This window comes from Mizuhopecten yessoensis, unplaced genomic scaffold, assembly GCF_002113885.1.
Source record: "Mizuhopecten yessoensis strain PY_sf001 unplaced genomic scaffold, ASM211388v2 scaffold10409, whole genome shotgun sequence".
Taxonomy (NCBI): domain Eukaryota; kingdom Metazoa; phylum Mollusca; class Bivalvia; order Pectinida; family Pectinidae; genus Mizuhopecten; species Mizuhopecten yessoensis.
Genome location: NW_018408532.1, coordinates 617,946 through 635,328, shown reverse-complemented (window position 1 = coordinate 635,328; position 17,383 = coordinate 617,946). Strand labels below are relative to the sequence as shown.

The 17,383-nt window shown below is 35.6% G+C and overlaps 1 protein-coding gene across 4 annotated transcripts in view; it reads right to left on the bottom strand.

The window, feature by feature from the left end:
* LOC110460482 (5-hydroxytryptamine receptor 4-like) overlaps positions 1–17,383 on the bottom strand; it is a 131,333-nt gene that overhangs the window by 72,408 nt on the left and 41,542 nt on the right. The window contains exon 1 of one of the 4 annotated variants that reach the window (XM_021513422.1): positions 10,138–10,156. The exons of 2 other annotated variants lie outside the window; for them this stretch is intronic. The gene's annotated coding sequence lies outside the window, so the exon portion shown is untranslated. Of the gene's footprint in view, positions 1–9,703; positions 9,724–10,137; positions 10,157–17,383 lie in introns of those variants that run through there. One more of the 4 variants, XM_021513421.1, reaches the window with a different exon arrangement.

Sequence of the window (17,383 nt, the reverse complement as noted above, 5' to 3'; positions counted from 1 at the left end):
CACGTGCAGTAAGCTTGATGTCTGGACTCTTCAAACAGCAGCAGCTGTATTTAAGAGCAAGTATTGCTTATCTTACATTCCCGCTGATTTTCCGCAATAATTTACAATCTAAAAGATATAAAGTGTAACGTTTATTTTTCCAGTATCTAAGAATTTCTAAAACATCCATAAATTTTACCAGTGAAAGAAAATTGTAAAGATAAGTGAATCTATGATGAATAGCTGCATTAAAGATCCCTGTACCACTGTAAAACGTGTAACTATGAACAGGAAACTTTCTACCTTCATGATGATCATGATGAAGGCTTGAATAAATCATTTCTAACAAGAAACCCGTCCCTTGCGGAATTTTAATGGGGTGGGGTGGGGGNAGAAAAAAAATGTAACGATAACGATGTCAAAAAAAGATTTGAACCTTGGACCTCCGATCACAATAAGGTATAGGAAATATAATCTCATAATGTCAATGTGCTCCGTGAGTACATATCCATAGTTTTCTTGTATTGTGTTCTGTATTGTAGTTTCGTTATCTTTTATTCGAAAACCTTTGGTTGGTATGTATGTGTTTAATGCAATGGAAAAGCATTTGTCGATCATGTTTTAAAATTCCGAAAATAGTCGGAATCCATATTTATTTATATACATTTTCCGTGTATTATTATTATTGGCCGGTCTTATACATTATGTATATACAGTTGTATGCATTGTTTATTTGTGAATATGATAAACGGTCGCATGCATCGAATTCCAAATGTGCTAGACACAGGGGCCAGGTACATGAATATATGTACCCATACTATATCAGATGATTTCAAACGAGGGTCCTTTTAATTTCAAAAACTGTCGTCAGGAAATAAGGGGACTGCAAATGCAATTGTATTATACACACCAGAACAACTTGGTTTTTGGAACAAATAAAACAAAATTCCGGATAAATGAAACAAGAAATGTTCTAAATTTCTCTCTGATTACCAATATCCTACTGTTGTCAGTCTGTATCAAAAACGATTTTCTAGCACACGGTCCATATGAACGTGGTTTAACTGTATAAAAGCAATACTATATAGTACATAGCTAAGATTCGCGAGATTCGTATGCACAAGGTACACATGTACGAAATTTTATTTTACAAAGTCCGGGTTTACGCTATCTTTCTGTACACAATCCAGATTTTCAGAACAGAAGAAAAGCCCGAGGTGTTCCGGATAGAACATTTTACTCGAGTTATCGGCAGGTAGTCACACGCCTGTGTTTTCCTCACAGTTCCACGCACCTGCAACTTTTTAGTGTTAACTTCTTCACAGACATCAGATGTATTATAATCTCAGATGATACACGGCATTAACTTGTCATAAAACAGCAGCAGCTCTGTGTAAGTTAATTACCCTTTGTTATGTAACAGAAATTCCGCCGACTTAAACAATAACAGATTTAAGTCAAGGTTAAATTCTTCACTTCTTAAGTTTAAGCTGTGTTGATAAAACTGCAATTAGGGGATATCATTATAGATACACCATTACCATAGCAACAGAACCGTCACATCAACAAAAACATAAACTACCATAGTGATACACTGTTATATCGACACACATACCATTTAGTAATATAACCGTCATATCCACAAATAAACGATTGTACAAATAAAACGGAACAAACTAACAAACGTAATAAAACCCCAACATACATAAAATAGTTACTGAACACAGTCATTCAATAGTTATAAAACCCCAACATACATACGATAGTTATAGAACCCCAACATACATACAATAGTTATAAAACCCCAACATACATACAATAGTTATAAAACCCCAACATACATACAATAGTTATAGAACAACAACATACATACAATAGTTATAGAACCCAAATATACATTCAATAGATATAAAACCCCAAAATGCATACAATAGTTATAGAACCCCGACATACATACAATAGTGATATAACCTAAATATACATACAATAGTTATAGAACAACAACATACATACAATAGTTATAGAACCCCAACATACATACAATACTTGAAGAACCCAAACATACAAACAATAGTTATAGAACCCCAACATACATACAATAGTTATAGAACCACAACATACATACAATAGTTATAGAACCCAAATATACATTCAATAGTTATAAAACCCCAAAATGCATACAATAGTTATAGAACCCCAACATGCATACAATAGTTATAGAACCCCAACATACATACAATAGTTATAAAACCTCAACATACATACAATAGTTATAGAACCCCAAAATGCATACAATAGTTATAGAACCCCAACAGGCATACAACAGTTATAGAACCACAACATACATACAATCCTTGAAGAACCCAAATATACATCCAATAGTTATAGAACTTCAACATACAAACAATAGTTATAGATCCCCAACATACATACAATGGGTATAAAACCTCAACATACATACAATGGGTATAAAACCTCAACATACAAACAATAGTTATAGAACACCAAAATGCATACAATAGTTATAAACCCTCAACATACATACAATAGTTATAGAACCCCAACATACATACAATAGTTATAAAACCTCAACATACATACAATAGTTATAGAACTTCAACATACAAACAATAGTCATAGAACCCCAACATGCATACAATAGTTATAAAACCCCAACATGCATACAATAGTGATAGAACCTAAATATACATACACTAGTTATAGAACCCCAACATACATACATTAGTTAAAGAACCCCAACATACATACAATTATTATAGAACTCCAACATACTAACAATAGTTATAAAACCCCAACATAAATACATTAGTTAAAGAACCCCAACATACATACAATTATTATAGAACTCCAACATACTAACAATAGTTATAAAACCCCAACATAAATACAATAGTTATAGAACCCCAACATACATACAATAGTTATAGAACCCCAACATGCATACAATAGTTATAGAACCCCAACATGCATACAATAGTTATAGAACCCCAACATACATACAATAGTTATAGAACCCAAACATACGAACAATAGTTATAGAACCCCAACATACATACAATAGTCATAGAACCCCAACATACATACAATTATTATAGAACTCCAACATACTAACAATAGTTATAAAACCCCAACATAAATACAATAGTTATAGAACCCCAACATACATACAATAGTCATAAAACCCCAACATACATACAATAGTTATAGAACCCCAACATACAAACAATAGTCATAGAACCCCAACATACATAGAATAGTTATAGAACCCCAACATACATACAATAGTCATAAAACCCCAACATAAATACAATAGTTATAGAACCCCAACATACATACAATAGTTATAGAACCCCAACATGCAAACAATAGCTATAGAACCCCAACATGCATACAATAGTTATAAAACCACAACAAAGATAAAATATTATGGACCCAAACATACATGAATTAGTCATAAAACCCCAACATACATACAATAGTTATAGAACCCCAACATACAAACAATAGTTATAGAACCCCAACATACATACAATAGTTATAGAACCCCAACATACATACAATAGTTATAGAACCCCAACATACATACAATAGTTATAGAACCCCAACATACATACAATAGTTATAGAACCCCAACATACATACAATAGTTATAGAACCCCAACATACATACAATAGTTATAGAACCCCAACATACATACAATAGTTATAGAACCCCAACATACATACAATAGTTATAGAACCCCAACATACATACAATAGTTATAGAACCCCAACATACATACAATAGTCATAGAACCCCAACATACATACAGTAGTCATAGAACCCAAATTTACATATAATAGTTATAGAACCCCAACATACATACGATAGTTATAGAACCCCAATATACATGCAATGGTTGTAGAACCCGAACATACATACAATAGTCATAGAACTCCAACATACATACGATAGTAATAGAATTGTAACCAGAAAAAGAACATTGACTTTACACATCACGTGAACAGCTGCTGTAACACGTTTTATACAGCTAAAGATATACATTTTAACAGCTACTTTAATATACACTGCACATCTTGGTACCACAAGGGCATTAAACTTGAAAAAAAGTATCTAATCTAATGACCTTGAGCAAATACCAGCCTGTACCACACTCCATTTCAATGCGAGCATCATTCATATGTTACAAATGGAAAAATGAAAAAGCATCCAAAAAACCTAAGTAAAAACAAGCATGGCCTGAAAGTCACTACCACTATCTAGATAGTATATGTATACTTTACCTACAAGCATCCTGCCAAATATTCGCTTTGCATGCCAGTCGCCATTAGCGCCAAAACCAAGGTCGCTACATGTTCGCTTGATGGATATTGGTATAATTTAACTTCCGCGCTTGTAAATATACAACCTTAAGTACATGTTTGGCTTCCTTTTTCTCTGATCGCCGCATATTTTGCTTGAGGTTGGGTTTGTAATAAAAAATCTCTCTGAAGAAACCACTATAAGAGATTGCATGTAGACTGGCATTTTATCTGACTTACAAGATTACGACCACTCGTAGAGTATAAGTAGATACGGGAAAAATACGTTGCAGAAGTTACTTCGACAATGAATACCATTTCAATGAAGAAACGAAAGAAAATAATTTGCAAATAGCTCGAAGCGTTTTTTGGACTATACATGTGTTGTTTGATGGCGCAGTGGATACCGCAATTGCCTTCCACCAAATGGCAGGGGTTCGATTCCTAGGTCGGATGTTCAAAGGTATAAGGTCACCTACCCGACTACGTGGGTTTTCTCCGGGTACTTCCGTTTCCTCCCACATTCAGACCCGGTGCGCGCTACCACCGGAGATAGAATTTGTTTCGCAATTGTTGTAAAAAAAAATACAGTTAAATTTTTTAAACATGTGCGTTGCTACAGTACTTGCAGTGCCTGATTATGTTTGCAATGCCCAAAAAGAGGATTCGCTTCATTTGCTGATCGTTATTTAATACAGTGTAACTAACCCCGTTCGATATTCTCCGGAAGTGACGTATCAGACACAAATGCTCGACACGATCCCATTTAACAGAAACGTATTAAACTAGAATCAGTAAACAAGCAAGTAATTATACAAGAATTCCTATATCTTACCGCCAGAAGCGTGTAAATATACACTGAATCAGCCATTGTCACCGCCAGACGTCACCACTATCGGAACGTAGAATTACGTCAAAATACTTGAAGCGGTTGGCGGTAACCTTCCCGAACCGTGCTCATTTAGCTGGCCAGACGTATACGTAGTAATTGGCTGTCATGAATGAATATGTTTACATGTTGTGAGGTCAAATTGTTTCTCCAGTCTGCTAGACATTCGAATGTCAATTCCAGGAATCGAACCCAGACCGAAAATCTAAAACGCTGCAAGCGGAATAGCGGTTACCGTCAGTCAACGCAAGGTTTAAGCCAGTACATCAAGTGCAAAGAAATGTTTATGATTGTGTCTATCTCGGCATCAAATTAGCCGAATATTGTTATAATAAGTTTGCTATGTTTTCCGTGTCTATCTACGTGAAACTGTTTACATGAAATACTAAACTATTTTTCATTTTATTGTTTGAGCTCTTTAGCAAACGCCACTATAAACAGTTATACATGTACATGCTATTTTTAAATGTTTACAAGAATAGATATAAAATGTTCGCAGCAAATCTACAGATATAACAATGTACCATGTCCGTGTTTACGAGCTTTTGTGTTTATAGATAACAACAAAACACGTCGTGTTTATAAATAACAAGGAAAAACGTAAAATGAATATAAACGCTGTTTTACCGGAACATAAAAGACAACAATAGATCGGTAAGTGTTTAACACTAAAACGTCCGGTTTGTTTTCCCGTTTGGTTATATTCGGGTTTAGCATCTGTATATCTGTATACAGTATAATATCAAATCCAAGAAATTTCTGCACATTTATGATGAATATTATCAACACAAATATAACTCCCATTGATTACAATAGCGCCTATTCGATCATTATTAATTTCTTTACATCCTAAGAAATCATTTAGATCATTTTTGTTTTAATTTCTGTTTTCGACGCGGTCGCCATATTGATTAGTACTAAAGTACCAGATAGATATATACAACGGTAAGCTTCAAGAACGCATGTGTAGCATCGTTGAGCAAAACGCACATGTTAAACAATAAAAATCAAACCTTTTACAAAACGATTATTTATTGTTCCGCTCATTTAGATCTGATAACAGGTTAATTTTCTTTCCTTCAATCTGTTTCAGAAAGTTTCGCTTCACAAATTTTATCAAGACTTAAGAAACTTACCTACATATCTGATAACAGTAGCGGAACAATACAGGTCCTGTTTGCCGTGAAATTGCCTAGTCAAATTATCTATCTTTTGATGGGAATATCATATTGTATGTACCACCCACCGCATTCATATTTACTTACAACATTTAAAGAAGAAAAAAGACAGCTTATCGTAATACAAACAAATTGTATGTTTTCCAGCTAGACAACATTAATCTCACAGGGAGGTCGGAAATGATTCAAAATACTTTCAAACAGCTATAACAATCAACGAAATGTTTGCTTAAATGAGTCTCAGATGGTCTTCTCAGATTAAAGTTTAGATAGCCAAGCTTTTAGGTCATACTCCCCGACGTTCGATCAAACGCTTGTAACTTTTGTCTTTTCCTTTTTGGCACAGTTTCACAAAAGATACACAAATTTTATTTTTTTATTTCAAATTGATTAATCGCAAAAATTGTAATACAATGTAAACGCACGAGCCTAGGGATTTGTCCTATATTGTAATGTATGGTATGTACATGAACCTTTGGATCTGATCTACATTGAACATTGAAATGTTATTGTTAACGCACGCGCCGCGGGATCTTCCCTTTATTCTAATGCAGTGTATACATTGTATACCGATTGGACCTGTCCTATATTGTATTGTGTACGCCTGTTAATCGGTTGCTCTGTACTGTAATGTATTGTATGAGCATACGAAACTTTGGATCTGCTCTATATTGTCATGTATTGTATGAGTATACGAAACTTTGGATCTGCTCTATACTGTAATGTATTGTATACATACAAAACTTTGGATCTGCTCTATATTGTAATGTATTGTATACACACGAAACTTTGGATCTGCTCTATATTGTAATGTATTGTATGATTAAACGATACTTTGGATCTGCTCTATATTGTAATGTATTGTATGATTAAACGAAACTTTCGATCTGTTCTATACTGTAATGTATTGTATACACACAGACCTTTGGATCTGCTCTATATTGTAATGTAATGTATTAGTATACGATACTTTGGATCTGCTCTATACTGTAATGTAATGTATGAGTATACGAAACTTTGAATCTGCTCTATATTGTAATGTATTGTATTAGTATATGATACTTTGGATCTGCTCTATATTGTTATGTATTGTATGATTAAACGAAACTTTGGATCTGTTCTATACTGTAATGTATTGTATACACACAGACCTTTGGATCTGCTCTATATTGTAATGTATTGTATACACACGAAACTTTGGATCTGCTCTATATTGTAATTTATTGTATTAGTATACGATACTTTGGATCTGCTCTATACTGTAATACATGTATTGTATACACACGAACCTTTTGGTGTGCCATGTATTGTAATGTATTCTATACACACAGACCTTTGGATGTGCCCTATATCGAACATGTAATGTTTTGTACACACACGAACCTTTTGGTGTGCCATGCATTGTAATGTATTGTATACACACCCAAACATAAGAACCTGCCAGGTATTGTCATTCGTTGAACAAACATAAAGTTTTGGATTTTTCAGTATTGTAAGCAATTGTATGCGGACGAGCTTTAGGATCTGTCAGGGTGGTTATGTTTTGCGAAGACTAGGAATAACCTTATAAATAAATAAAATATTCAGCTTGTTCACACATGCGGTTTACGTCATGCAATAAAACTTACTTTAACAAAAATGCGTTTTTTGTTAATTAAACATTCCCGTTTTACGATCTCTTAATTAATATCCTATCGTTAACAGAAACCGCGCAACGCATAGAAACACTCTCCAATTAGCTAAACATATTCAATCATGTTTTGTCAGCACATTTTGCTGTGCATTGAACTTTAATGGTACGTATTCCCACATTCAGTTTCTAAACAATAGCTGAATGTATTAATCTTCATTAAGGTATTAATAATATAAACGATACGTCTAAGTGGAAATAAAAATGTTCTTCACAACAGAGACAATTACAAAAAGGTAATAAACCAGATAGAATCCAAAGTCATTTAGATCAATTTGTTAGTTGTAACAATGAGAGATGATCGTCAATTAATATAGAAGTACATAATACCTAACAACATCGAAGCAAAGGAATAACTCCATTTCGTCTAATTAGGCCGTCTACGACAGCGGCTTACTGACCGCACAAACTAATGTTTCATAAACCAGTGCCAACGAAATATCGCAGCCCCTCGCCTCTTAAGGTACATTTATAGTAAATGTATTTGCTCAGAATACCTTAAAGGATTGTTTTCCCTCTTTTTCTTTTAGTAAGATATGACTGAATTTTAAAAATGCCATTGATAGTATTTTTTTGCCTATTAACATTTCGCTCCCGTCCATCGGTCTTGTCATCAAGTATAGGACAATTTCATTTCCCTCTACATCGCAAATCATTGTGGGGTTTAGTCTGCGCTTTCTACCGCAGGGAACACAGGAGAGCACCAAAATTATAAGGATTTCTCTGGAAATATTAGGGCCATTACGTATTCCGTCCATCATACCTATTCGCTAATTTCCTCGTTTTCTTTTTTTTCACAACTGTCAAGCCAATGATGTCATCATTAAACGAAGTACGTGTAGTATTAGGAATCAGTACACAATGCGTTACCAAGCATAAAACTTCGAACAACAAAAAACAAAAGTTTGTGTTTGAACTTGTTCATTTGCAGACCTCATGGACTGTTACTTAAACAACGATGTGACTAAGGAAACTGGTACCGAAACGTGCAGAAATAGACACGTGGAAATTCAGGAACATTTAGGCTTCTGTCCTTTATTTGGGAGGGTGAGTGCGATTGTGAAAGGGGGGTGGGGGATACGTATTTTTCTAATAAAGTGGTGGTCAATCAACGGAATATTGAATACATTTTCCTGCAGCGAAGTAATTTATTTAAAACATACAGTGGAACATTGCCAAACTGTGAACGTTAATCGAAAATGTTAACGCGAGATATAGAATTCCTCTTTTGAATGATAGCGGGTTTTTTCTTTCTAACAAACATGAAATGGCTAAAATATATAAAAGTTTCTCCAATAAACTAAACCCTTTTCGCCACGCATACATCGTAAGTAAGTTTAACTAATAAAACAATATTTGTTTCTAGGCCGCCATTTTCTAGGAAGTGAGTATGGAATATTCGCACGTGCTCGAAGCTGACCTTCTCGAATATTCCTTATTTGATATTAAAAAAAACACCTTCTAAAACAAATTCTGTTAAGATCATGCTACTCTTATGTTCAGAAGATACTTTACATCAAATAATAGTAAGGAATTATCATAAAGGAACTTAGGTTTTCAACTGACTGACAACTGAAAATGTCTATGTGTAAACGAACCAATAGTGACAGCATTGCTGGATAACCCTTACTTTGAAATGCCTACCTTTTCTACTGAAATACCACCGTTTCATCCACATGGTCTTGCTTGTAAACGCACTCATTGCACCCTTGACTTACAACTAAATGTGACGTCATAATTGACACATGTGACGTCGACTGATTATCATGACGTAACGTTAACTAAATGACGCAAAGCAAATACAGGTACATGCATAAACGCATGTATAACATTTGTATTTTTGCCTAACTCTGGTGAACTAGCGTTTGAAATGATTGTTTTTATTGAAAACAAACATTCCAAATTAAATGGATGGATTGAAAACCCTCATATAAATGTAAGTATCCCTCTTCGTGTTTTCTATCCGCTCAGTTCACCTGCGCTTTTAATGATAGCTCAAAAGAAATTCAAGACGCGATATTTTCAGAACACGACACGTTTAGACTGAAAATGCGAAAAGCAAAATGAATATTCCTTACCGCGTTTTTTTGTCTTCCGGTGCATGTCATTCATATTTCGGCCTTCTCACTTCTCGGATCACTGGTATCAGATATCAGGCCCACTCACAAATGTTGCTAATGCGTCATTTTTCTACTTCATACTAATTTCATGTGATCCGATATATAACGAGATATGATTTTGACAAAGGATCCCACTAGAGTGTTTGTCGTATGGTCCGTTACACAAGTATCGTTTACCTCCCGTTTTTAGGAGAATAACGCTGTTCGTTTATGTCTTAATCGCATTGTAACAACACTTTGCTAGTATGTCCGTTGAAAGGATGGACAGTCTTGTTTACATATCATTATTACTTATTACTAGCGCCGCTACAACTGTCTGAGCACTTCAGTACACATCGGATCATAACAGTTCGTAACATTATATTCGGAATATTATCCCGAATGTTCTAAAGTAATTATCGTTAATTATCGTTAACAGTAACGAGGAGTCCACTTAATTGTAAATCACGTGTCATTAATCCTTCCTACCATCGATACAGAATCTATGGTCCAGGGAGTGATGGGACGAATCAACCGCTTCATCACTTACGGACGGGGCACAATTTGTAGTTGTGCTGTTGTATAGCGCTGTGTACATGTATTTATTTACACAACTATATTAACATTACAAACACTATCAGTCCCATTAGACTCACTCAGCAACAGCAATCGACAACATTGGTCAGTAATGGTCAACAGTACTTAAAACTGGACAGTCGAAGCTTTGTTAGGTCGTTTGCTTACAATTATGTGACGTCACAATGCATAACGTAAACAAAAACCTGTACGGAAACTGAGAAACTGGCCAAAGATAGTCCGGCTTTGTCGAGATATAAAAATTATGATTTTTTTTAAATCTGATATAATGGAAGAACTTTCTTTCTAATTCTGTTACTAACAAGGCCTCGCAGCCATTTAATGTATACAGAAATTCAACAGTATGTTTCCGATACGTTCATGTACATACATTACAGACCTTTGTATGTTGTAAGTTATACTACTAAATAAAACTCACTTTGTTATAAACTTAAATTCACACTTCCTATAGTTTTTCAAGACATACTACATTCATTATAGATTTTGCCCATGCGATCTACTGTGTTTAAAATCATGATTCAGAGCGTATCTTGCTTGGTCGCTTTCCTACGTCTGCCACGTGTTAATTGAACAGTTCAGTGGATGTCAAGCTTATCAATTATATATAGGTATGATACAGTGTATTGGTTTATATTCTGGTAATAACTCTAATCCGCTCTTAAAAGCACGAATGTATTGAATGTAGCGCCATGCAAATTAATAATCAATATAATTAATTGTGTGTGATATATTTGACAATAATAAAAAAAAAACGTACTCCTCAAAGGATACGAAGATACTGTTCTATTTAGCAAGAGTGCTACATGTATCTATATGTTGATGCATTTCTAGCAAGTCCTAAAGATCCGGAATTTAAATAATGTCACTAAATAATTTAACTTTATCGCTCGTTAAACCAATAACTATGACAGACACACTTTTGATATTTATAAACAACTCTCCAGCAACATTTTTATTGATTATCATTTTTCATATTTAGAAATTAACAAGGCGTCACGGATGAACTATTACGTCACGAGTGATGTCACATCCGGAAGCGTTACAAGATGTTATCAATCTTGGGATATGTATTGTGAGAAATTAACAACAACCACATTAGTACATGAGAGTATGTGTAATTATCCCGTACAATGGTTTAAAGGCGTCACAACGGTCGTTATGTACAGTCATTAAAGGACAATGATCCCGCCGAGGTTCGCAAGGCACGCTAATTAGGAGAACCGTTCCCAGAAGACATGAGAAAGTATATCTTTTACTGAACTCTTTCACATTTATAGTAAGTTTGCATATAAATTATTCTCATCGTATATATTGATTATATTTTTGTACAAAAATAGAGGCAAACGAAATAGTTTAACGGCCATACTTTATAGTGGGCGTTTTTAGATTTCTCCCAACATAAAATGTGACATGCAATTTTGAAAATTTGATTTGTACGTGTCTGATACGGGATTACTCAACTGTTTTGTTAGATCATTTCTATTGACAGCTCACAGAGAATTAACAACACAGACAACGTGCACGTACACCATAAACCATTGTGCTGTATCTACCCATGTCGGAATACGGATCGTGTGCATCATTGTCCGTTCCGGTTTGAATATTAGATATACCCGTAGGCCTGACCGGAAATGCGTTATCTCCCACAGACAACCGACTTTACAACAAAATCCTTAGCGATACGTTCCGATGTCTTACACAATACTCCATCGATTTCTCGGCCTAAAGGCAGTTAAATTGTTTGGAGCATGCCGTCAACGTAAACATTTTGATAGTTTTCTTCTTTCGATTTTCAATAAATCGCTTGCAGGTAGACACACACGGTTTTCCCTCCAACCGCTGATATAGTTTTGTCACGGTATCTGAAACGAATGCACCTAGAAAAAAAAGATGGCCAACGGAAATGAAACATATTTTAATGATGTCGATACGAAATCAATTTCTTATACTATGACTGAAAATTTTAACACAGAAACGCATACTCGTGCTTTTAGCATGCAGCAAATTATCACCAATACGTCTCCAATATCATTGCAAACGTGAAATGGAAAGGTAGAAAATCAATGTTTGAATGGAAAAACGGTTGTGTTCGTCATAGACATAATTTTGCAAAGCTAACTTTTATAAAATCAACTCGTTTATACGTTTTGTACAATTGTAAAGAACTTAATAGCAATGCATGTACCTTATTTTAGGCTTAACTATTTATAGATCGTTTATTAACATTGATTGAAATAGATTACCGCTAGTACATAAAGGCACTCTGAAATGTTTATTTCATGTTTTAAAGTCGAAAGATAATACATTTTAGGTATGCCTTTCATCATGTTGTTTAGATACGTGCAGTTAAGTACACGGTGGCGACATATATCTATCTCTACGTTTAACAACCGCAGTCCCTTGATCGATGACCCGGAACCTCTCTACATTTATCATGTCATCAATGTGATGGATTCCTATATCCACCCGTGACAGTACCGTTACTCCAGTACTAATTAATTGGAAGAGATCGGTGTTTGTATCTCAATTAGTTAGAAATGATCGGCGTTTGTATCACTATTAACACGTGTGTTTTAGAATAGGACAAATTGTTATCATTTCTCAACAGACGTCACTCCGGTACAAAGGCGTTAGCGATGTTTTCTTCGCGTGTGGGCTGTTTGGCGGGAAACTACATATGTACATGTACCCAACACGTAATTATTTACCAGCAGTATAATGAACACGTACGTAAGTCAAAAACATTGTATTAGTATAAGTACTTATACACCCAAATACTTACTATACATTACACCCGATGTAGAAAGTTCTCTTTGGATCATTAAGCGAGCTTAGTCACGACCTGTTCACGTGTCTAAGTACTTCTTGCATCTATCTACGCATGACAACTTGAACAAATTGGTGAAAAACAAAACGTCAATTTTACAATGTGCTTTGTTTGATGTCTTTGTCGGCAACTGGTGCTGAGGCTGCATATATATCTCACCAGACCGAGGCTGTCGGTAGGTGGCGTTGGATGGATGGCCCCGCGCACTGTTAGTGTGATGTATACGCGCGCGGAGCCGCCGCGCGGACGATCATGTAAAGTTTAATAGAGGTAATCCGTATTATTCCAGGATATTGCAGACGTCTGTGTCTTTTGAAACACCATGTTTACAGATAGACCAGCTTGACATACAACGTTTGTTGAACAATTGGTTATCTTATCTTGGTAGTTTGTACAATTTCATCGCTTATTCACTTTCCAATGATTAAACTTACGAAACCTTCACAAAAGCTGAACACGATACAAGATCATGTAGCATTTGCTTTGTTTTCAAATGAGTACGTAAAGCTGACTATAATCCTCATACAAGCGAAGGCTCTTCGTGGCAATGATGACGTCACGGCTATTAAACGTAAGTCAAATGTCCCGAAGTTTAATAATGTCATGTACACTTACGTAACAATCGGAGGGAATTCCGGGAAAGCTGTCGGCGCTTGATCCGCGGATGATAGTCGCTCGCGTACCATCACGGACACATTTAAAGAGATATTCTTCGACATGATTGTTCCAGGGACGCGATGGGAGATAATGGTCAGAGACAGGCCTACCGTTTTTAGAACGTAATGACGAAAGGGAGATTAAGATACCACCTCAACGGACCGCCGGAACTGATGAGAAATTCTATATATAGGTATAATTGTTGATGGAGAAATTTAACATGAAGTGTAATCTCGAAAAACAGTACGATTTAGTCAACGCAGTAGGATTGATGACATAAAGGAACCCTGAAGTCACCACAGTATAACCGACAGCAGACTCAATACTAAAGCATTTTACATGTGTAGATATGGCATTTACAGTCTATATAAAGGACACTGTTTTGCAAGGCAAAATGCATGATGTGCGCTAGAGTACTTTGATTTATTTGCCATGTAACGGAACGGGACTGGGTCGATCGTCGGCGACCAGGTAGCTCAATTGGTAGAGCGTCCGAGTTCGGAGGTACCAGGGTTCGATCCCCGGTCCGGCCGTGCATGTTCCCGCTCCTGATACACCTGTACAGCTGTATCATTCATGTAGACTTCTAATGCCCTATCAACGCAGTTTAATGCTGATTTTCACCATTTTTGGAGTATTTCAATATCATAGTTTATTATTAATCATTATCAAAATGCTTATTGAAATTTTGTTCAATACATAGAACAGCCATCTTCCATGGAGGTTCAACCGTATCCAACATTACAATTATGACGTCATAATAATGATAACGTCAACACCTGGGCCATGGCATTTACAGTCTAAATTAATGCCATCTAAAATTGGTCGGGTTTTGTACTGGAAACACCAAACAGTGGCAAATGTATCTATTTATAATTCATGCATTAATTGAAGAATGAATTGACACTGGGCTAAGTCGAGCGCTATAAGGAAAACAATACAGTATGTGGCCTAAATCTGCTTATCTATTTTTAAAGACGCAAGGTCACTGAATTCCTTTTTCAGGCCCCGATGCTTACGTTTAAAATAAGTCAGGCCGCTTCCAGATGGTCCTTATAATGATCGGATCCTTAAAACACTGACCTCCCGGTAGAATCGACCTGTCTAATGATATAGAACGCCAGGTGTATACAAATCGTACAGTTTTTTGGAAAATCTTACAATATTCTCCCTCATCATATATTAGAACAGATTTACATTCTATCAAAACAACCCAAACTCTCGTTATCTGTGCTGTCAATCTTTACCCTCAAATTCAGCATAATCTTCGAAGCTGGGGGTAAAGGTAGATAACCCGAATTTCCAAACACAATCTAATACACTTCCGGTGATTGACACGAGTATTGAGTACCTCGGTGAGACGCCATTGTGGATTTTCACCTACTTATCTTGATGGTTACCTTCATCTTGTCTGCTCCTCAACCGAGATATGTATCTCCTGAAACTCTGTGTCTGGGGAACTTATTGAGACGCCACAGAAACAAACTGCCTGCTTTTCCTACTAGATATTCGTCTTTTTAATCGTGTTTTTATTTGGATCTACCGGAAACCGGCATAATTCATAGTATATGATGTAAATACTGTGTATAATACACAGAGACTCTTCTGGGAGGAGAAGTAGTAGGGTATTATATAATTTTGTACAATACATTACAATGAATCTGTATCGTAACACTGCCACAAAGACCACACCCAAATCCAGATGTGCAACTGTATCAAGTAACTTGATTCCGACTTGATACCACGCACATTTCTTACTGCCAAATATTAAAAACAAACCACATAACATCACCTCCCTCGAAATTCTTAATTTGCTCCGTCATATCTACACTGAATTGTACACTTTCGTCCCCCTGTGTCTTAGTATTCATAAGTGTAATTTGATCGTGCATGTTCACAATTATATAAAGACTTAAATTGGCATTGCCTTACTTTGCCTAAATAGCATTAGTTTATGAAACTACTCTCGTAGAAAATCCGCCAAAAAATCAGTTTGGAACCATGTTTATTTATATAACGTAGCACTCATGTTTTGCTAAAGCAATATATTTGATAAATGTATCCATGTAATTTTGTATTTCCTAGCATTATAAAATAACAGTATGTTTTGTCTAGACACCACAAAATATTACCAATCTGCTTGCAGCGAAAGGGTCTTCGCACGTCAATTTAAGTGTCTATAAGGAAGGAACGGGTTACGCGTACAACTCCAATGTCTGTACAGGTGTGACAATACACCTTTACACGGCTAGCATTACAATCCTGATGACACCCAAAGCACGAAGCAAAAAAAGCATTCTTTGGATTTTCTATAACCTTCCGATTAAGCCATAAATATGTATGCTAGAGCAGAGTGTCGTCTTCAATAACTACGACGTTAAAAAACTACACAATCGACAAAAAACGACCCCATTTTGTATATACAGTAAATAACAGCGTCCTCTACGTAACCCTTCTTACTATGGCCGAAAGTTCAAACCAACGCTTACCGGAAGTTGACAGATGGTTACCGGAAGTAGTCTATGATGACATTGTTGTCAAAGACTCACGTGCTACGTATATTTCTATGTCGACATGATTACAAGAACATGTGGGCATAATCTGTGAAAAAGTCGACATATTGTCATATTATGTCTCAAATTATGTCGACATAGGTAAGTCGTATGTGGATAGTAGTAGACATGTGCCACTTTAGTAGCCGAAATATTGGCTGCAGTTAAGGTTACTGTCGTCACCTCTTGAAAAGGAAATTAATGAAACGTTTTTAAAAGCAGTCTTATTAATATTGAACGTTTGTTACCAGTATATTTTTTTACTCCGTCCTAGTTCATATGTACTGCTTGCATTTACAATGCATTACATTTTGCCAGTGGGGATTTGGTTCTATCAGCTTTGATAAACTAAATATTAAATAATACTAAATTATTCTAAATAGGATGAAGAGGCAGCAATGCCTGTGTCCACTAATATCCTATTTAATCCTATTACATACAACTGATATCTTGCAAACTGTGACAGATGTCAAACGTGACATCTCACCGTTGAAGTTTCACCTTTAATATCGACCAATTAGAAAGGTATCTTTTATTTACTGCATTCCAGGTCACAGATATGACGGTAGAAGAGAGAGTTGTTTTGATTTCC